The 23,338-nt window shown below is 39.1% G+C and overlaps 1 protein-coding gene across 2 annotated transcripts in view; it reads left to right on the top strand.

Annotated features, from left to right (window-relative positions):
- The first annotated feature begins 16,128 nt into the window (after positions 1 to 16,128).
- The window catches only part of PLS1 (plastin 1), a 104,595-nt gene continuing 97,385 nt past the window's right edge, over positions 16,129 to 23,338 (top strand). The window contains exons 1-2 of one of the 2 annotated variants that reach the window (XM_030329310.1): positions 16,145 to 16,234; positions 16,971 to 17,070. The gene's annotated coding sequence lies outside the window, so the exon portion shown is untranslated. Of the gene's footprint in view, positions 16,235 to 16,970; positions 17,071 to 23,338 lie in introns of both variants that reach the window. The other variant, XM_030329309.2, reaches the window with a different exon arrangement.

The following is a 23,338-nucleotide window of genomic DNA, read 5'->3' on the forward strand; positions in this document are numbered from 1 at the left end:
TCAGCAGCGTTTGACAGTGTAGATGAGTACCTTTATCTTAGGACACTTTCTCCCTTTGGCCTATGTTACTCACTTGTTAGCAATGCTTACTTTGCCATTCAACTGCTGTTATTCCTCAGGATTCTAACTTAACTTCCTTTCTCTTTTTATTCCTATGTGACCTCATTCACTTTTCAGACTTCAGTTAGTTTTCCACCTGCTTATTACTCCCAAATTCAGCTCTCTCTCTGAGCTTTTTATTTCATATGCCTAACTTTGTACTGGATTTTTCATCTTAAATTTTTCTCTGGTGATTTTTTTTAAGTTTATGTATTTATTTTGAGAGATAGAACTAGCAAGAAAGGGGCAGAGAGAGAGAGAGGAAGAGAGAGAATCCCAAGCAAGCTCTGTGCTGTCAGCGCAGAGCCCAAAATGGGGCTCAGACTCACAAACCATGAGAACATGACCTGAGCTGAAATCGAGAGTTGGATGCTTAACCGACTGAGCCATCCAGGTGTCCCCTAGGTCCTTTTTTTTCTGTGTTTAACTTTTTAATATGGAAGGTTTCAAATATATACAAAAGTAGAGGGAATAGAATAAGGAACCACCCAACTTTGACAATTGTCACAAATGGCCAGTCTTTGTTTCATCCATCACCACCCCTCCCATTTCCCCCCTCCCTAATTGTATTATTTTAAAGAAAATCTCCAGCATCTAATGAATTTATCTACAGATACTTCAGTTTGCATCTCTTAAAGATAAGGACTAGGGGTGCCTGGGTGTCTGTATTCTTCAACCCCCCCCCTTTTATTCTTAGGGGAGTGGAATGTGGGGATGGGGAGAGTGAGTCAGAAAGCAGAGAGGATGAGGTAGGTGAATCCTGTCCTTGAGACCTTGGTATTTCCTAAGCCCAGTGTCTCATTCAGGTTGACAGGGGGGCACCAACCAATGTCTTAGAAGTTTCAGCCCACATGTGTATAGAATTGTCTGTCCCCTTTGATGATTAAAACTAGGGAGGAAAATGACCACCAGGTGGCACCAGAACCCAAGTGTGAGCAAAATGGACTTGGTTCTCAGAAGTCCAAACTCCTGGCTGCTCTGCAAGTTCCATCATGTGTTGCACTTTTTTTTTACTCCGTTTATGGTATTATGTCAGGATTTTACTGAATAATTCACATCATAAAATATACGCTAAAATAGAAATCTTAAGGAAACGAGATAAAAATACAAACAATTTTACAAGTTGATTTCTACACTGGAATGGACTTCAATATACACTTCCTAGGTACATGCTACTTGAAATTTGCATTTTAAATACTTTTTAATAATTTTCATTTTTTCCCAATTTTATTGAAAAATAACTGACACATTTACTGTGTAAGTTTAAGGCATACCACATAATGGTTTTATTTACATATACTATGAAATGATTACCACAATAGGTTCAGCTAACATCATCTTAACCTACAGATACAATAAGAAGAGGGGCACCTGGGTGGCTCAGTTGATTAATTGTCTGACTTTGGCTCAGGTCATGATCTTGCGGTTCAAGAGTTCGAGCTCTGCGTTGGGCTCTGTTCAGAGCCTGGACCCTGCTTCAGATTCTGTGTTTCCCTCTCTGCCCCTCCCCTGCTTGTGCTCTGTCTCTCTCTCTCAAAGATAAATAAACATTAAATAATAAAAAAAAAATAGATACAATAAAAAGAAAAGAAGAATAAAAGAAAAAAATATTTTCTCCCTGCGATGAGAACTCTTAGGATTTACTCTGTTAACAACTTCCCTATATACCATACAGCAGTATTAGCTATAGTCATCATGTTGTACATTATATTCCTAGTACTTATTTATCTTACTGGTAGTTTGTACCTTTTGGCTACCTTCCTCTATTTCTCCTATTATTACCCCCTGCCTCTGCTAACCACAAATATGATCTCTTTTCCTGTGAATTTGGTGGGATTTTGTTTGTTTTAAATTCTACATGTAAGTGAGATCATATAATATTTGTCTTTCTCTGTCTGACTTATTTCATTTAGCATGATGCCTTCAAGATACATCCATGTTGTCAGAAATGGTAGGATATCTTTTCTACTGTAAATCATGCTGCTATGAACATAGGAGTGCAGATATCTTTTCAAGTTAGTGTTTTCATTACCTCAGGATATATTCCCAGAAGTGGAATTGCTGGATCATATGGTAGCTCTATTTTTAATTTTTTGAGAATCCTCTGTACTCTTTCGTAATAACTGTACCAATTTACAATCCCGACGACAGTGCACAAGGCTGCCCTTTTCTCCATATCCATGCCAATATTTGTTGTCTCTTGTCTTTTTGATAATGGACATGCTAACAGGAGTGAAGTGATATCTCACTGTGGTTTTAATTTGCATTTCCCTAGTTACTAGTGATGTTGAGCATCTTTTCAGGTACCAGTTGGCCCTAGATGTATCTTCTTTGGCGAAATGTTTATTCAGGTCTTTTACCCATTTTTTTCCTCTTTCTTTCTTTCTTTCTTTCTTTCTTTCTTTCTTTCTTTCTTTCCTCTTTCTTTCTTCCTTTTTTTTTTTTTTTTTTTGAGAGAAAGAGGCAGAGGGAGATGGGCAGAGGGAGAGAGAGAGAGAATCTAAAGCAAGCTCCACACTCAGTGCAGAGCCCTATGCGGGGCTTGATCTCATGACTTTGAGATCAGAGATCATGACCTGAGCCCAGATCAAGGGTCGACTGCTTAACCTATTGAGCCACCCAGGTGTTCCCACCCATTTTTTAATTGGGTTATTTGTTTTCTTGTTGTTGAATTCTATGATCTCTTTCTTTTCTTTTAAGTTTATTAACTTATTTTTGAGAGAGAGAGAGAGCACAAGCGCAGGAGGGGCAGAGAGAGAGAGGGAGACACAGAATCCAAATTGGGCTTCAGGTTCTGAGCTGTCAGTGCAGAGCCTGATGTGGGGCTTGAACCCACTAACTGTGAAATCATGACCTGAGCCAAAGTTGGACCCTTAACTGACTGAGTCACCCAAGTGCCCTGTATGAGCTCTTTCTATATTTTGGATACCAACCCCTTGTCAGGTATATGGTTTGCAAAAATGTTTTCCCAAATAATGGATTGTCTTTCATTTTGTTGATGATTTTATTTTTATTTTATTTATTTTTTATTTTTTGCTGTGCAAAAGCTTTTTAGTTTGATGTAATCTCACTTATTTATTTTCTATTTTGTTGCTTGTGGTCTAGATGTCATATCCAAAAATTGTAATGTATTATTTTTCATTTATAGTTTTGTTGATTTGGGTCCTTTCTCTCTCTCTCTCTTTTTTTTTTTTCCTTTTCATTAATCTATTGTATGTATTGTATGTATTGTAATGTATTATTTTTCATTTATAGTTTTGTTGATTTGGGTCCTTTCTTTTCTTTTTTCTTTTTATTAACCTATTATATGTATTGTATGTATTGTAATGTATTATTTTTCATTTATAGTTTTGTTGATTTGGGTCCTTTCTCTCTCTCTCTTTTTTTTTTTTTTTTTCCTTTTCATTAATCTAGCTAGGGGTTTGTCAGGTTTATCTTTTCAAAGAACCAATTCTTAGTTTGGTTGATCTTTTCTGTTATTTTTCTTTTCTTTCTTTCTTTCTTTCTTTCTTTCTTTCTTTCTTTCTTTCTTCTTTTTTTCCTGCATTCATATTTATTATGCCCTTTCCTCTGCCAACTTTGGGCTCAGTTTGTTCTTGTTCTAGTTCCTGAAGACATAGAGTTAGGTTATTTATTTGGGATCTTTTCTTGCTTCTTAATGTAGGTGTATATTGTTAACTGGTTTTGCTGCATCCCAGCAGTTCTGGTATGTTGTGGTTCCATTTTTCTTACTGTTTTATTTTCTCTTTAATTTCTTCTTTCATCCATTTGTTGTTCAAGAGAGTGTTGTTTAATTTTCTTGTGTTTGTGAATTTCCAATTTTCTTATTGATTTCTGTTTTCATGTCATTGTGGTCAGGGAAGATACTTGGTATGATTTCAGTCTTCTTGAATTTTGTGACCTGACATATGGTCATTCCTAGAAAATGTTCCATGTGTGCTTGAGAAGAATATATATCCTGCTTTTGTTGGATAGAATGTTCTGTATATGTGTTTGTTAGTTCCACTTGGTCAATAGCATTGTTCAAATACACTTTTCCTTATTGATTCTGTGTCTGGATGATCTATCCATTGTAGAAAGTGGGATATTAAAGTCCTCAACTATTTCTCCTTTTAGCTCTGTTAGTTTTTGCTTTACGTATTTAGGTGCTCTGATGTTGGGCATATAAATATTTACAATTATTATATCTTCATGATGTATTAACCTCCATTATTATGTAATGACCTTCTTTGTCTCTTTACCATTTGTAGTGTAAAGTGTACTGTTTCTGATATAAGTATAGCTACCCCTGCCTTTTTGGCTATTTTTGCTTAAAATGGCTTTTTCCATAATTTCACTCTTAGTCTATATGTCTTTAAGGCTAAAGTGAGTCTTTTGTAGGTAGCATGTTGTTGGATCTTTTCTTGTTGTTTATTTAAATCCATTCAGCCATTCTATGTCTTTTGAGTAGAGAGTTCATCTATTTGTTTAAAGTAATTATGACAGGTAAGGGCTTATTATTGACATTTTGTTGTTTTTCCAGTCATTTTCCAGATCTGTTGTTCCTTGTTCCTTATCATGCTTTCTTTTTTTGTGTGTTTTGAAGTCTTTTGGTATCAGTATGCTCTGACTTTTTTTTTAAAGAGTTTTTTTTAATTTTTTTTATTTTTCAATATATGAAATTTATTGTCAAATTGGTTTCCATACAACACCCAGTGCTCATCCCAAAAGGTGCCCTCCTCAATACCCATCACCCACCCTCCCCTCCCTCCCACCCTCCATCAATCCTCAGTTTGTTCTCAGTTTTTAAGAGTCTCTTATGCTTTGGCTCTCTCCCACTCTAACCTCTTTTGCTCTGACTTTTTTATTGTGTTCTTTTGTGTGATTACTACAAGATTTTCCCTTGTGGGTACTATGAAGCTTACATAAAATAGCTTAAACTTTTAACACCTATGTTTAAATTTGTAACAATTTAATTTTAATAGAATTTATTTACTTGACATTTCTTGTCCCCCTCATCTTTTAAGTTATTGCTATGACAATTTACATTTTTTATATTGTGTAATTAAGAATAGATTATTGTATTTATGGTTATTTTCTCTAAGTTCATTTTTTTTAACTTTTAAACTAGAGTTGTGAGTTATGTACCACTATTACCATATTATAGAATCTAACTATGCTTTTGTATTTACCATTACCAGTGAGATTTATGCTACCTATTTGTGTTTTTATGATGTTAATAGTGTTATTTTACTTCTATTCAAAAAACTCCCTTTAGCATTTCTTGTAGGGCAGGTCTGGTGGTAATGAATTTTTTCAGCTTTTGTTTGTTTAGGAAAGACTTTGTCCCTACTTCATTTCTGAAGGACAACTTTACTGTTTAGAGAATTCTTTTTTTTAAATGTTTTTATTTACTTTTGAAAGAGAGAGAAGGGGGGGTGAGAGAGAGAGAGAAAGAGAGAGAGAGTGTGCACGTGCACAAGCAGGGAAGGGGCAGATACAGAGGGAGACACAGAATCCAAAGCAGGCTCCAGGCTGTGAGCTGTTAGTGCAGAGCCCAATGTGAGGCTCTAACTCACAAACCAAGAGATCATGACCTAAACTGAAGTCTTACACTCAACTAAGCCATCCAGGCACCTCTGGTTAGAGAAGTCTTGGTTAACAGTTACTTTCTTTCAATTTTTGAATATGTCATCCCATTCTCTTCCTGGCCTGAAAAGTTTCTGTTGAGAAACCCACCTACAGTCTTATGGAGTTTTCCTTATATGTCACATCCTTTTTTCTCTTGCTGCTCTTAAAATTCTTTGTCTTTGACTTTTGACACTTTAATTACAATGTCTCATTGTTAACTCTATTCAGGGTCAACATATTTGGAATCCTTTGGGACTCATGAATCTAGATGTGCATTTCTCTCCTCAGGTTCAGGAGGTTTTCCATCATTATTGTTTTAAATATACTTTCTGTCCCTTTCTCTTTCTCTTCTTCTTCTAGAATTCCCATAATGTGAATGTTGTTTCTTTTCATTGTGTCCCATAATTGCCATAGGCTTTCTTTACTCTTTTTGATTCTTTTTTTTTTCCCCCTCCTCTGAGTTATTTCACATGTCCTATCCTCTGGGTCACTGATTCTGTCTTCTCTATGGTCAAGTCTATTTTTGAAACTATTAAATTTTTCAATTCAGTTATTGTATTTTTCAGCTTTAGGATTTCTGTGTTTTTTGTTTGTTTGTTTAATGGTTGCTATTTTTTTGTCAATTCTCTTGCTTTGTTCACGCATAGTTTTTCTAATTTTGTTTAGTTATCTGTGTTTTCCTGTAGTTCACAAAACATCCTTAAGAGGATTATTCTGAATTCTTTGTCTTACAGCTCATAAATCTCCATTTCTTTAGGGTCAATTATTGGACCTTTATTGATTTCCTTGCTGGTATTGTATATAGATGATTTTTTGTGATCTTTGATTCCTTACATTTTATCTCTGCATTTGAGAGATGGGGCTCCCCTTCTAGACTTCTCAGGTTTGCTTTGGCAGAAACAGTTCTCTTCACTAGCTCAGTTTGGTTTCTGGGTATATCTGCTTGTGATGTCTGGGTGGATGGGGCCGGCTATTACAGTATAGTTTGGAAGAAGGCAAGTGTTTGAGCTCTAAGGATGGGGAAGGGGGTGTATGCCACTGACTGAGAACAGTTGGGTAGGATTGCAGGCTTGGCTCCCTACCCAAGTAAGGTTGCAGGATGGGTTCTGAGGATGCCTAAATTCTCTAGCCAGGCTAATTAAGTGGTTGGGTATATTCAGTAGTAGATAGGGCTATGAATTAGCTTTCCTACCCTGGCAGAGTAGCAGGCCAGAGCCCAGGGCCTGTGTACTTCATTGTTTGGGGGCTCAAATCAGGCCTGAGTATGCTGTGAATTCCCTGGTCAGGTGAGAAGGCCGTTTTTGCTGTGCAGATGAGGAAGTCATGGGCTGTGCTCATTATTCATGCGCCGCTGTATGTAGAGCTGTTAAATGGGCTGTGCAGCTTCCTGTGTGCTCCAGTTAAGCTTTCTGATCAGACAGGTTGAAAGCTGTAATCAGCAATGAGCAGGGCTATGAATTAGATTTCCTGCCCAGAGGGCAGCAGAAGCTCTAAAACTGGAAAAGCTCTTTGTTGTCCCAGATCAAGGCAACCTATACCCCATGTTCTCTGGCTAAATAGTGCTATTAGCTTTGCTCTGCAAATTGTCAGCTTTGTCTGCCTCTCTCTCTGCTTGAGTGCCCCTGGGCCACACAGCTTTCAGGTGTTTTCATAGACCTTCTGGTCAAATGGGGCTGGGAGTCACTCTCCAAAGTGGGTAGGGCTGTGGCTCATCTCTTTTCTTGGGCATGACAAATTGGGTTCTAGGGCCAGCAAAACTCCTCATTTGAGGATCCAAATCAGGCAGGTCTGTACTTTACGAGGTTCCCTGGTCAGCGTGTCCCTGACTTGGTTCTGTAGATGAGCAAATCCGCTGGTTGGGATTACTACTTGGGCATAGCAGTTACGGACATGGTTTGCCAAGATCCATGTGCTGGTTGTTGCAAGCCCTTCCTCCTTCTTCGTCACAGTCATATTCCCAGGGCTGGGCCCCACAGATTTCCCTGTAATTCCTGTGGTGTAAGATCAGAGTAGGGACTCCCCAAAAGTGACCCACAGTGCTGGGGAAGGCTGGTGTTCCCTTGGGGCTTTCTTTTCCCACTGGAAGAACTGAAAGGTCAGGAGAGGCTGCACCACATGGTGCTGGACTTTCCCGAGTGGCAATACATTCAACGTGTAGCTGCTTCTCTTTTCTAATGCAGTCTGTCTTGGTCTCTGAGGTGTATGAGGGTGCTTCAGCCTAGCCCCTGTGTTCTAGGATTCTCTCAATGGTGTCTTGTTCTTGAATAGAATGTTGCTCTTCTTGTGAGGGGGAACGATGTCAGGAACAACTTATGTTGCTGTCTTAGTGACATCACTCTAATAATTTTCATTTTCATTTTATTTTATTTTAATTTATTATTATTCTTTTAATCAATACTTTATTCATTTAGTTTTATTTTAGACAGAGAGAGCATGCATGAGTGGGGGAGAGGGACAGAGGGAGAGAGAATCTTAAGCAGGCTCCACGCTCAGCACAGAGCCACACACTGGGCTCCATCCCATGACCCTGGGATCATGACCTGAGCCAAAATCAAGAGTCAGACACTCAACCAACTGAACCATCCAGGCATCCCAATTTTTATTTCTTTTAAGTTTATTTATTTATTTTGAGAGAGAGAGAGAGAGAGAGAGAGAGAGAGAGCAGGAGCTGGTGGGGAGCAGAGAGGGAGGGAGAGAGAGAATCCCACGCAGGCTCCTCACTGTCAGCACAGAGCCTGACTCAGGGTTTGATCTCATGAACAGTGAGATCATGACCTGAGCCTAAATCGAGAGTCAGACACTCAACCAACCGAGCCACCCAGGTGCCCTTGGAGTTGTTTTACACAGCAGACAGAGCACACTTTTACAACCAAAATACGATTATGCCATTCCCCTGCTTCAAAAATAATTTTGACAATATGTGTTGAATATTGTCAGACAGATTGATGGGTAAAAAGGGGCACATATCTATTGGTTGTAATAGGATAAAACCTACATTGACATAGCAGGTCAACATTCTGAAACTTAATAACTCAGAGTGAATGATCCTGTACAGCCAAACTGCATTAACAGACTTGTCCCATTTAGTAGAAACCCTGAAAAAAACAAATTACAAAAACCATCTAGTTCTCACAGAGGAACTTACAATATTTAAAAAACTTAAGCATAAAGCTGTTTGTCTTTCTATCATTGTGGCAATCTCACATCTACTAAGGCTATATAATAGAACTGGTGTATTTGGAGATGATTCAGAAATAAGGCCATGGAATACTTTCTCATGTATCAAGGATATCTTTATCTCAGTAATGAATTATCATTTTTATTGCTAAACTCTTAAGTATGACCTTAAGATTATATCAAATTTGTTTGAGTGATAGTGATTATTTGGGGTTTTTTGTTTTTTTAATTTAATTTAATTTTTAAATATATATATATTTTTAATTTTTTTTTTAACATTTATTTATTTTTGAGACAGAGGGAGAGCATGAACAGGGGAGGGTCAGAGAAAGAGGGAGACACAGAATCTGAAACAGGCTCCAGGCTCTGAGCTGTCAGCACAGAGCCCGACACGGGGCTCAAACCCACGGACCACGAGATCATGACCTGAGCCGAAGTCGGATGCTCAACCGACTGAGCCACCCAGGCGCCCCTAATTTAATTTTTAAGTAGGCTCCATGCCCAGCATGGAGCCCAATACAGGGCTTGAACTCACAACCCTGTGATCAAGACCTGAACTGAGATCAAGAGTCAGACGCTTAACCACCTCAGCCACCTAGGTGCCCTGTGCGGGTAGTGATTATTTGTATTTGCAGTCATCACTTTTACTTTTCTCAATATACTTTTATCTGTTACAAATGTCATTATCCTCCCACTAGTTCTTTAATGTAAATATGGGGCACCTGGGTGGCTCAGTCAGTTGAGCGTCCGACTTCAGTTCAGGTCATGATCTCATGGTTCATGGGTTCAAGCCCCGTGTTGGGATCTGTGCTAACACTTCAGAGCCTGGAGCCTGCCTCGGATTCTGTCTGTGTGTGTCTCTCTCTCTGCCCCTCCCCTGCTCACACTCTATCTCTGTCAAAAATAAATAAACATTAAAAAAAATTATAGTGTAAATAAAGCCAGAAGGAAGAAGATTCTGAGTTCTCAAGCTTGGGCATGCTTTAGAATCACCTGGAGGGCTTATTAAAAATGGATTCCTGAGTCTCAGCTCCAGAGATTCTGATTCAGTGGGTCTGAAAGGGAACTCAGTAATTTTGCTTTCACATGATGCTGATGCTGCTTGTCCGTAGACCACACTTTGAGTTAGCACTGTGTTAGAGCAGTCGTTCTCAACCTTGACTACACATTGAAATTATGTGGGTGGGAAGCTTTTAAAAAGTATTTGGGCACTTCTAGAGATTTTGATTTGATTGGTTTATGGTAAGGTACTTAGGTATATATTTATATGCATTTCTCTAGTTATCAGCAAGTTCAAGCATCTGGTTGTATGTCTATTGTCATTTGGATTTCTTTTTCTCTAAATTACCTACTCAGGACTGTATGTGTTTTTAAGTTGGTTGTGTCTTTTTATTTATTTATAGAAACATTTTAATGTATTGTGGATATTAACTATTTTCTGATTTGTATTCTGAGAATATTTACTCTCAGTCTGTCACTTGGTTCTTGTCACAGAAACTTTAATTTTTATTATATCAAGTATATCTTCCTTTATATCTTCTGGGTTTTGAGTCTTGCTTAGGAAGGTTAACCTCATAGTTAAACGTGTTTTTCTGTACTTTTTACTTTAATTCCGTACTATTCATTTTCTCATTTATTTACTGATTTACTGATCAATGTTGAGAAAGACAACTTGTTAAACAGATGGATAGTGCATTTGTCAGGATTGAAGTCTCTTTTGCTAGTTTAAGAATAAAGAGGTTTGTCATGGGGGAGGGGAAGGAAAAAAAAAAAAAAGAGGTTAGAGTGGGAGAGAGCCAAAGCATAAGAGACTGTTAAAAACTGAGAACAAACTGAGGGTTGATGGGGGGTGGGAGGGAGGGGAGGGTGGGTGATGGGTATTGAGGAGGGCACCTTTTGGGATGAGCACTGGGTGTTGTATGGAAACCAATTTGTCAATAAATTTCATATATATATAAAAAAAAAAAAAAAAAAAAGAAATAGAAAAAAAAAAGAATAAAGAGGTTTGTTAAGAGATATAGATAATTTACAGAATCTTTGGGACTCCATCATGGGGATACAAGTAATCCCCAAATTGCCTATCAAGGCAGCACTAACTCTGAAAGGATCAGGAAGGCTGCTAAAAGATGGTGCTTGCCTCTCTTCTCATACAATTTATTTTCAACCAATGCCTTATATGACTTGGTGGAACTTAAATCATATCTGGAACCCTATCTACAGATGGATGTGGGAAATGTAGAGTCTGGCTTTCCAGGAAGGTATCCAAGAAGAGAGTTGGGGCAATCCATAGAATCTGTTAATATGTTACTGACTGATCCATAGTTTCTCATTAATCTGTATGCCCTTGTCTTCATAGATGAAAATATATTTGGGGACAGTCAGTAGTCTCTGCCACATTCCAAAACTCTTTTTCCCATTTTCTATCTCTTCAGTTGATGTTGTACATGATTTTATTTTTTTTCTGGTAAGGATGGTCAAGGTGTCTGGGGGAGGATGGGGAAGGTAGTGAGCTGCCCCTGATCATCCTTCTATGCACTCAAGCTGTTTTTTCCAATGCCTGTTAGGCTCACTTCATTCTGGGATGATTACTCAGCTTGATCTTTATCAATTTTTAATTTCCCATCGTCTTTGTTCTGATATCTTGACCATCCATTTAATTTTTTTATCTCAGTCATCAAAATTTTAAATACCTAAATATCTAGTTACACTTTTTGTACATGCAACATGTCGTGTTTCTCTAGTGGTATTAATTATACTTTTCAAATGTCTTCTGATCTCTAGCTCTGTTTTCTCTAATATTAGTAGTAGAAATATACAAATGGTGTCTCTCTTATGTTGATCCTTCCTGCCAAATGTGTGGTAATGTTTAGTTATCTGTTCAGTTTTATATTTTAGAATCTCTGTTCACTTTGCCTTTTGGTTAACTATAGCTGTCCTCTGCCAGTTTGGTGTAAGGAAGAGCACTGGAGAAGTAAGGATATGATGGCAGTTTATCTTTAAGGTGTGAGAGACTCATGTTCTTCCTGGAAGTCTGTAGGTACCTTGGTCACCATTTAGAACCAGTTGGGGAGGTGAAAGTTGTTGACTAGCTTACCTACTCTAAGCCTCTTTCCCTGATTTCTGTCTCTAATGAGTTCCTCAGTGCCTGCTTCCCAATTCTTGATCTGTTAATTTTGAGAGTGCACAGCCTTCCCCTTACTGCTTCTTCCTTTGCTCTGGACTCCTCAATAAGATTTGAGATGAATTTCCCTTCCTTTTACTGAGATATGACCCTATCTGTAGTCTGTCTTTTCTCAACATTGCTGGTTTGCTGATGGCAGTTTTTATTCTTTTCCTAGGATATTTTTTACTTTTAAAAGTTATCTTCTTGGGGTGCCTGGGTGGCTCAGTCAGTTAAGCATCTGACTTCAACTCAGATCGTGACCTCATGGTTCGTGAGTTTGAGCCCCACATCAGGTTCTGTGCTGACAGCTTGGAGCCTGGAGCCCACTTCAGTTGCTCTCTGCCCCTCCCCTGCCCGCACTCTCTCTCTCAAAAATAAATAAACATTAAAAAAATAAAAATAAAAGGTATCTTCTCTAATTTTCAAAGGTTTTTATATGGTAAGTAGGATATAGATGTATGTGCTTGGTTAACTATTTTGATCCAATCTATATAAAGTTGTGTTTGTGTGTGTGTGTGTGTGTGTGTGTGTGTGTGTGTGTGTGAGAGAGAGAGAGAGAAAGGAAGAGAGAGAGAGAGAGAGAGAGAGAGAGAGAGAAAGAGAGGGAGATTTGCATTATTTTCTGTTTTATTTATCAGATTATTCTTTTTCCTCCCTATGATGTAAAAAAATAATAATAAAGCCAGAGATGAACTGAATATTAGCCCTTTTCACATATAGTTTTCTTCTCTAGTCCCTTATTCTAGGAAAAAAAAAAGGGGGGGGTCAAATAAAGTAACTATGTTCCTACATACTTCCTGGTATTACCCAGGGTCATTCAAAACACACCTACTTTTCCTGAAATGGGAGGTAAAATTGGTACCCATAAGTAGTCCTCGATTAGGATCAGGGCTGGGTAGCAGTTGGGTATTATCGTCATAAACATTTCAGAAACTATCAGGCTCTAGGGAACTAACACTGACCACATTCACATAGACTCACTTTATAACCCAGAATGTTTGGTGGGTTTTTTTTTTCCATTTAGAGTTTGGGATATATTATAACTTGGAGGGATTACTTGTGATAATAACACATATTTGGAGTAGGATTCGAGCTGGAATCCTTTCTTCACTGTTTGTTCACACTCTGTTACTCAATATTTCTGAGTCTCCACTTTTGTCCTTGTGAGCATTAAAATGTGGTGAAGAACAAAAGGTTCTTGCAGCAGCTAGCACATAGAAAACATGGAACAGGCATTAGAGATGGTGGTGAAGATGATGGTGGTGGTAAATTTCTGCTCTTTCTGGTCTCCTTCCCAGTATCAATAAGCCTGGAAAATAAATTAATAATCCGGAGGCTCCGTGGGAAATGTGGAATCAGCAAAGATGGTCTTTAAATAAAGTACAATTTTCAATTTAATTTTTATTTAATTTTCATTTAGTTGTCTTTATTTCGAGAAAAATAATTACTATTTTGTGCCTCTGTTTTCTCACCCATAAAATGAGGATAGCTTATTAGGGTTGTCATGGATATTCAATGAGAAAACATTATAAAGTGCTTAAAACAGGGACTGGCACATATTAAGAGCACAATAACTTCTCTATGTTATTATTAATATTAATATATCACTAATATTTTATATACACTGTAGAAGAGACAAAATTATCCCTATTTTGATTTATGTTGGTGCTTTTATATTTTTCAACCAAAAGTTGGAACACATGATTGGACATAAATTCACATGATAAAAAAATATTAAAATTGGGACTATTATGAAAAAATTGGAACATATGGCTATTATAACTAGAGTATATATTTTTGATGATCATAATAATACTTGTGCCCACCAATTAAAGCATCTTCTCTCTGTAAATTCTTCCTACCTGATGCCATTATTTCTGTTGATTTTTGATCAATCTGAAGTATGTTGATTTCAAACTATTGCTTTTTTAATTATCAGGGGAACTCTTTTATCAAATAAAATCTCAGAGAATACCTCAATATGAGAATGATAGTGGGCTCTTGGAACTGTAGTCCTTGACCCACAGCCCTCCCTATTTATCATCTCCATGATACCTCAGGCTCCAGAAACACAGTTTGAAAACTTTATTTCTTATTGTTAGAGATATAATCAGTTCAGCAGATAATGGTTTTCTTTATAGTTATTATGCCCTGGTTGTGCATTTCTAATGATATACTTTATTTGCTATTTTATGTTTGTAGATACTCTTGGGAAATACTTTAATCAGCAATACATTTACAAATCACATCTTGGGGTTGTTTACTTTTAGAGATGGGTTGTTTCAGATAGTTTATACTGATTATTTTTTGCTTCTTCCACAGAGGATGAGTTCTCTTTCTTTCTTTCTTTCTTTCTTTCTTTCTTTCTTTCTTTCTTGTTTTTGTTTTTGTTTTTTTTTTTTTTTTTGTCTTCCTTTCAAATCAGATTACACCATATCTGAGTTCTATACTTCCTCATGAACTTATCTTGGTCAATATTCCCACCAAGTAAAGACTCATAGGAATATTTGATTAATTATATTCTTATCTTTATTAGGGAATAATTTATGTAAAATAAGTTTCATAAAATTAAAATGCCCAATTTAGTTTCGACAGTTGTATATTCCTTTGAAATCTCCACTACAATTAAGACAAGATTTCCATCATCTCCAAAAGATTTTTACTGCCCTTTTACAGCTCATCCCTCCCTCCATCCGTGGCTGCAGGGGAATATTGATTTGCTTTTTGTCACTATAGGTTAGTTGGGACTTCATGTAAATGGAATCAATCATACTTTTGTCTCTGGATTCTTCCACTTAGTGTAATAATTTTGAGATTTATTTATGTTGAAGACTCTATGAGTAATTCTTTCCTTTTTTGTGGGGTTGTATTGTATTGCATAGATATACCACAGTTTGTTTAGCCATTCACCTGTTGGGTTCCTTCTGGTTTGGGGCTATTGTGAAACAAAGCTGCTATGAACATTGGTGTTTAAGTCTTTGTGTAAATATACGTTTTAATTTCTCTTGGGTAATACCTATGAGTGGAATGGCTGAGTTACATGGCAGAGGTGTGTTTAATTTTTTAAGAAATATTTTGTGAGAACTCATGTACTCAAGTCTTCCTGTGTATCTGGGCTCAGATAAGGATACTAAATCCACTGATTTCTCTAGGTGGAAGGCAAGTAGAAATCCTTATCAGCCCATTTATTTCCATATTTAATTGCTTATCACTTACTTTGGGTTCCTCAAATGATTTCAACAGCCTTCTTTCTTCTTCGTCTCTCCAGCCCTGCTGATACCATTTCAGGATTTCTTGGGTACCTATTTTGTACCCAGTACTGCACTAGACACTAAGGGACCACATAGGACTTTGAGTTAAAGAGGCAACAAAATAGGGACCCCTCGTGTTGCCTGGACAGAACTGGAGGGATCAAAGCTGTAGATTATGCTACAGGCAAAGTATGCCCAAACTCCTGAGGCTGCATCCCATTTACTTGACTCACATGCTAGAGGAAATATCCCACCTTTGTTTGAGTGTGAGCTGTAGTTATTTATTTTTAAAGCAGGTGTGGCTGTTAAATGAAGAGGAAGTGTTATGTGAAATCCTAAAAGGGGGTTTGGTGGTGAGAAAACTTCCCTGTTTTAATACCAAATATCTTTTCTCTAGACCAAGGGTTCGCAAAGAGCGGTACCAGGACTAGTAGCATCAGTTTACCCTAGAAAGTGTTAGAAATGTACATTGTTGGGCCTCACTATAGACCAACTGAATCTGAAATTCTGGATGTGTGATCTATGCTTTACCAAGCCCTCCGGCTGATTCTGATTCATGCTCAAGTTTGAGGACCACTCTACTAAGCTCTTTCCAAATGGGTAGATGGTCAGCTTTAGGCTTGGAGCAGGGTACTTTCTGGGTAACTGTGGGCAATAGGGATAACGTTGCAGCAGCGCCCATTCACCTCTCCCAGCACCTGCAACTCCTCTTCCACTCCCGGGCAGAACTCCGGCTCCCGGGTTCTGGTCCTCTCCCCTAGGAACCGCAGCTAAAACCCGGCAAGTGGATTTGGAGTTTGCTGGCTTGGGTGCCGGCCGGGCATGCGTAGTGGTGCGAGCGCAGCAGCTAGGTGGCCCCGGCGTGGTATCTGCAGAGTGGAGCTGGGGGTGTTTGGATCCCGAGCCGGAGCTGCGCGCTCGACGCCTGCGGCAGGTACGGGGCGCGGTGGTGGGGTCCGAGAGGAAGGCTGGAAGAATAGGCAGAAAACAAAGTTTCACTTTTTCTCTGTAGCACAGCGGCTCGAGGGGAGTCTCTCCGGTTTCCCTCGCTCGAGAGGCGGCTCTCCGAGCCCGGCTGTGCAGTGCGGCGCCAGCAGACCTCCGGGTGTGCACCTGCCCAGTCCGGCAGCCTGGAGTGCGGGCAGGTGTTAAATCATGTATTTATGCTGCTTACACAGTAACCCTGAGAATTGAATTATGATTCCCTGCTTGAAGTTAGGCATTTTGTTAACTTTTCTATATTCCTCTCTCTCTCTTAAACTTTGGGTAGCTGCTTGACGAGGCTTTCTGATCCAGCCTGTTTCACTTCAATTCTGCGAGTGGTATATTTGCCTTTGGCCTTTTGGTGCATAAGATCAATAGGGCTGGAGTGAAATCGCATCCGTGGTTTCTGGTTTTGGTGCCGTTCCTGGAGCAAGGGGCCCCTGGATGCAGTACAAAAAATGTCAACTTTCAGCGAATTTCCTTGCCAGACACTTCAAGCATTTCAGCTGCATTTTAAAGTAGAAACTTTATAAAAGATAAGACTCCCCCCACCCCTTACTTTTTCTCCGTTACTTCTGTTTCAGGCTTCATTTAGTGCTATTAAAACGAAGTGGTCTTTTAGATGAGTAACGAGTTCTTACTTTTCTGTCCTTTATTTATCCGGTCACATCTTATGGCTCATCCAGAGATATTTTACCCTGGAGCTGCGGTATTGGATACACTTGTAGGAGGCTAAGGCCCTGCTGCACAAATTTGTTGGATAACTCGTGAGCCACAGAATTTTAGGTAAGGGGGCACACACTGAACATTATTTAGGTAAAGTATTACATTTATGATGTGGGAGACATATACATAGAATTAATGAGTTTAAGAAAAAGAAATTTTTAGTTCAGGAAGAGAAACCTATATGGAAAGGGAATACAGATACTTTCCTTTCCCTTCACCCCCCCCCCTTTCCCATGATGAATGTTTTAATACAGAAATAATATACAGTTGGTTTAGTTTTGGACTATAGAGACCATCGAGGTCAGCCAGTTCAGCTGCTTCAGTTTACAAATAAGAAAAACGAGACCTATGAGGTTAAATGACTTGCTGTTGCTGCTAGAGCCCCTCCTTGGCAAAAGCTGGGCCTTGGGCCCAGGTTTTCTGATTTTAGGGCTCTTTTAACCCTGCTGATACTCTCTTCCCAGTTTGGGTAGATTATTAAACTTTATTTTTCTCTTCTACCTTCTTACATGTAGTCTAGTTGAAGCAGAAAATTAGTCATTGCTTATTACTAAGCTTGATAGTACCTTGTAAACACCTTTCAAAAAATGCCCTCTCACTCAGGCCCCACCTAACAATTTGGTGGTTTTGAAACCTCCCTCCTTTTCTTGCCTCAGTCACACTGGGCCTTTGGCCCAGAATGTCTTTTTGCCTCCTTCCCTGAAGTCCTGCCCATACTGCAAGGTGTAGGTCACGTGTGATCTTGTCTTAGAAGACTTTCTTGATTACTGCAGCCAGAAAGTAGCTCTCCCTCTTCTGAACCCTATAACATTTATTACTGTTGTCTGTGCTGCTAGTGTCCCCCTCATCTTTAGTATCCCTGATTATTGTATATTAGCATGTGTTCCAACTTCCCAACAGTTTGTAAGCTCTTAGAGCTTAAAGCCTATGACTTCGACATCTCATCCAGCACTAAGTATGTTCTCAGCCACCATTTGTGGGAGGGAGTTGAAGTATGGACCATTTTGTAAAGTGATTTGATGTGGATATTGTATAATATGGAGGAGGCCACCTTAGACCTGTAGCAAGACAGTGGCCAAGTCAAACCAGCCTATTGGGTGATTCTCATATTCTGATGAGAGATTATGGATCAGTTTGGAGAGTGCTGGCGAAGGGGTAAAATCATAATAGGGGAGAGTTGCCCAGGCCTGCATTTAAGCATGTTGGCTCTTTTTTTGTTTTTGAACATTTTTTAAAAGTTTATTTATTTTGAGAGAGGGAGCATGCGCACAAGCAGAGGAGGGGCAGAGAGAGAGAGAGAGAGAGAGAGAGAGAGAGAGAGAATCCCAAGCAGGTTCCACACTGTCAGTGCAGACCCCAATGCAGGGCTCAGTCTCACCAAGTGTGAGGTCATGACCTGAGCCCAAATCAAAGGTAAGATGCTTAACTGGCTGAGCCACTCAGGCACTCCGGAAAAAGTTTTTGATAAAAGACTAGATGCAGAGGAGAAAAGATCTACTGAAAATGAGTTTCAGGCTTGGTGTGTTGGTAATGGGCTTATAATGTTTTTATCTTATAAATACCTCCAGTTGTGACATTATCTCTTTCTGTTTCTTATAGTTATTGATATGGTTGTTTCCCATTCTAGATGATAAGCTCTTTGGGGAATGGTTAACTCTTCACAATGCTAGGCAAATAGCTTTGCAATATTAGACAGTAGTTATTGCATGAATAAATAAGTGTATTTTGGCTTGGGGAAGGTAGGCATTTAAAATCATAGAGCTATCCTACTTACTTTATCTAGACCATTCCCTTATTATTATTTTTTTTTCTTTTTCAACGTTTTATTTATTTATTTATTTATTTATTTATTTATTTATTTTTGGGACAGAGAGAGACAGAGCATGAACGGGGGAGGGGCAGAGAGAGAGGGAGACACAGAATCGGAAACAGGCTCCAGGCTCTGAGCCATCAGCCCAGAGCCCGACGCAGGGCTCGAACTCCCAGACCGCGAGATCGTGACCTGGCTGAAGTCGGACGCCTAACCGACTGCGCCACCCAGGCGCCCCTAGACCATTCCCTTATTATAAGAAGAGAAAATGAGTTATGCTTAACTAATAAGCTAGTTGGTGGTGTAGGCAGAGCCTCTGTTCACATCTCCTCACTATTAGCTCATTTCATTAACTTTTTGCGGTTATTGGACTCAAGTTTAATTTGAGTTGGCAGCAGGGCACTCCAGTTTGAGATGTTCTGTGGATCAAAAAACCTCAGAGAACAATGTAAAAGGAGGTATGGGGGAACTTGGTGGCCACTGGGAGGGTGTCTGCATCATTGGAAGAGATAAGACACAAGCCATAAATGGCCGTTTCCAGGTTGAGTACACAGAGTGAGGAGGGGTCAGGCTGCAGTCCTGAAAGTCTGCACACAATGGAGTTGAGTCTGGAAAGAATATGGTAGCCTCGCTTCTGTGGGGCAGAAGACCTTGGACTGAGTGTATTGGGGAGATATATTTTACACTACCACGAGGTGTTAGGTGATGGCTGTAGGGATAGGTTTAAGAGAGAATTGTGATCAGACTGTCTACTTGGAAAAACAAGACAGAAGGCAGTGGTTCTGAACTCAAAATCTCAGTTCAAAAGGTGGTTTGGAATATTTGTTTACTTGGAACAGATGTTGCAAATAGCCATTTTGCAAATCAAAACACAGCCTTTTCATTATGCACACAGCATTGAGGGGGTTGTTGATGGCACATCTCTTCCACTGACATTCATAATGTAGTTGATCACCATCTTCAACTGGTAGTGATGCTTATTCTTATAAAGCAGTTAAGAAGAGAGAGCAGCTGAGAGGACAGAGCTTGAGAGATGATTTACCAGGGTAGAGGGGGAGGTTTGGCCAAGTATAGAGGGATTACTTCTTTTTTTTTTATTATGACATCAGTCAAAATTGATGTCAGTGTGGACTTGTTGTGGTTGGAGGTGAGCATAGATACCTCAGGGAAGGCCCCCAGGTAAGAGATAACAATTTACTTTTTTAAAATAATGTTTGTTTTGAGAGAGAGTGCATGTGTGCGCACACACTCGAGCAGGGGAGGGCCAGAGAGTGAGAGAGAGAGAGAGAGAGAATCTCCTAACTGTGAGATCATACCTGAGCTGAAATCAAGAATCAGGCACGTAACCAACTGAGCTACCCAGGTGCCCCTAGAGACAATAGTTTAGAGTCAGAACTGGCAGTCCCCAAATTTGACCAGTGAGTTGCCCTTGAGAAAATGCCTCCCATCCACCTCTTGATGAACCTAATTACTCTCTCATGGGAGTCTCAACATGGAATCCAACTGAAAGCATTCTTCCCTCTCTGTGCTGAGTCCTGTCAATTCTCGCTTCTGTTTCACTTTCTCCTGGTTTGTGCTTTCCCAGGGCATGTGGTATGGATATGAAAGGAAAGGCCCCTAGCTTCTGGCCTCCATCCATTTCAACCCATCACAACATCCAAGAAGTCATCATTATCACCCAGCTCTTTCCCTGAACAAAGATCCAATTCCACATTTTCTTCTTGATGATGATGAAAATCAAGGAGAATGAGAAAGAGGCCTTTGTACTATGTGCAAGTTTATGGGTTATAAAATGGTTACACAAGCTTGATTGCTGGAAATTTTGCTGACATAAAAGATCACAGGATGTGAGGGTCTTTCGGCTTTAATGATCTTTTCTGTACTATTCTGTCTCAAACTACTTATTGCCTATTTTTGGTGAGAAGCATGTAGCATGGCTTCTGTAAAAGCAAGTTGCTTTTTAGTAACACCATGAGCCCAGAAAGGGCACATGTTAGAGTGATGATTGGGAGTTTCTTATTTAAAACACTTGTTTCATCAGAAGGTATTTTATCTTTAAGTAGAGTTACAGATAGTTTGCTCATAAAGCCCAATTGTGAAAGAACTTTAGACTTGATAAGAAACTAAATTTTTATTTACTTTTAAGCAATTCAGAGCTATAAAGCTACAAGAATATTTGAATGATAACTCACTGCACACAGACATGCCTCCTTCAAAAAATCCAAGCCAACCACAGAGGAAACATGAGAAACTGTCTTTTCCAATGGTGAGGTGGATGGATGGTCTTTGTAAGATGGAAGGTTTGTAGGGTGCCTTCTTCATGATAAAAAGCAAAAGGTTTTTGGGGAAATAGTTGACATTTATTTACTTTATTATTGATAAATTCAATAAATAGTTTAAAGATCCAAGAAATAACACCTTTTTTTTCTAATTTAAAAAATGATGAAATCCCCTTCAGTTTGCTGGAGAACCAAGAAACCAGCGATTTTAGCAGTTGCCGTCATAATAGAATTTGGGTTGAATTTGAGTTTAAAACATTGGTAAATGTGTGTTAAGAGGACCAGGCATGGTAATTAAGCATTGGACCAAGGTCTACTTGTCTAAACCTTATTCCCTACAACAAATTCCCAATTGGGGCCCTCTGCACTCTATGAATAAAAGAGTAAACCTACCCCACAGATCACAGTTGTAAAATCCAAAGTGATGCATGACAATCTGTGACCTCAAACTGATGTTGATCAAGCAATTTGAATACCTTAGCTAGAAAGTACCAGCTGCATTCACACATTGTTCCCATAGCTGGTGCTCAGAATCTAGATTAAACTGTTGAAATGAAAGAAAAGCATGTTCAGAACCAGCTCATTTCCAGTGAATGATCAAAGTCACAAGTAGACTTTTTGTCTCATTTCACTTTGTCATCTTAAATGCCATCCTTTGTAGCTATATTGGTTCCTCTTTTTTTTGTCCTTGATGATACATGCTCAAAGTGTACTGTTTATAGATAAAAATCAATGCAAAACAGAATTTTGAGGTTTGATAAATGAGCCTCTGCTTAGGTTTTAATGCTATTCATCAATAATTTGGTGGAAAGACAGTACCAAGTTAGTACATAATTGAACCTTTAGCTCAATATCAAGTTAGTATTTATAACCTTTGGGAACAAACCCAAAATTTTCATACTCCTGAATTCTTTCATCTGAAGACTCTCTTAGCATTTTATTCTGATGAAGTGTCCCTTTTTCCTTTCTCTGTCCTCGGGTTTAGGTTCATTGGGACATTCTTTTGGTCCAGGTGGTATTTTCAAGAGTGGCTTAGTTCTTGCAGAGTTTAAGTGTTATCAGGTCAGCAAGGTGCCAGCCATGAAACACAGCTCACATAAATTCAATGATGTTTTTTTAGCAAAGTTGTCATGCAAGTGAATTAATTTTGGAAAAACAACAATAATAGCAATTTGTTTTATCCCTTTTCTTATCCTCAAATAGCCCAAGTTAAACTCAAAATCACTGTGAATGGAGGGGTGCCCGGGTGGCTCAGTTGGTTAAGCGTCCAACTCTTGGTTTCGGATCAGGTCATGATCTCACAGTTCGTGGGTTTGAGCCCCGAGTCACGCTCTGTGGTGACAGCATGGAGCTTGCTTGGGATTCTCTCTCTCTCCCTCTCTCTTTGCCCCTTCCCTCCTTGTGTGCTCGCGGTTGTGTGCCCAGTTTCTCCCTCTCTCTCAAAACATAAACGAATTAAAAAAAAAAGATCACTGTCACTGGAGAAAGGTTATCTGAGAATCTCTGAATGCATAATGGTTAATCAGAATGAGCTCCTTTGGGTAATTTAAAGTTTCGATACCTGAAATCATTTGGCTTGTGTTCAGGGCTGCGGATGAAGAGGCAAAGTCTGACCTGATGAAAAGGGAGGCCTTCTAGTTTAATGATCAAACAAGACAGTGAATGTGAAAGCAATTAGTAAACTATAAGATAAGGAGGTAAGGTATTTATTGATAGTTATAATAATTTTCTGACTTTGCTGTCTTTCACTGATAAATGGCCAAGACTGTGAGATTGACTTGCCTGCTTGAGGGTACCTAGTTAAAAGGGACAAAGATGGAACTCCTATCTGTGTCTTCTAATTTCAGCATCTGACAAAATGTCTGAGCTCAGCATGGGACCATAGTGCTAGCCAAGACAGATACAAGGCCCTGTCCTCCTGGGGCTTCATCTAACTCCAAATCCAGTGCTCATCCAATCAATCCATATTTTACTGAGCAGAGGGAATAATTTCTCAATGAAATTTATATTTTTTATAAAATCCTAAATATGTTTGTGGCTAAGCCTTGACTATGGTGCTCTTTAAGAGATTTCTCCATTGCCAGAGGGGCCTTCAACAACTGCCCCCTGGACTTCAGATGTTCCTTGATAAGGATATTTATTAATCTTCATTAGGGCTAGAGGGCTTGGATGACTCTCAGCAGGCTGCTCATTGTCAATCAGAGGCTTACTGCAGAAGAATAATTTTCTTTCCTCTACC

This window comes from Lynx canadensis, chromosome C2 (genome assembly GCF_007474595.2).
Source record: "Lynx canadensis isolate LIC74 chromosome C2, mLynCan4.pri.v2, whole genome shotgun sequence".
Classification (NCBI taxonomy): domain Eukaryota; kingdom Metazoa; phylum Chordata; class Mammalia; order Carnivora; family Felidae; genus Lynx; species Lynx canadensis.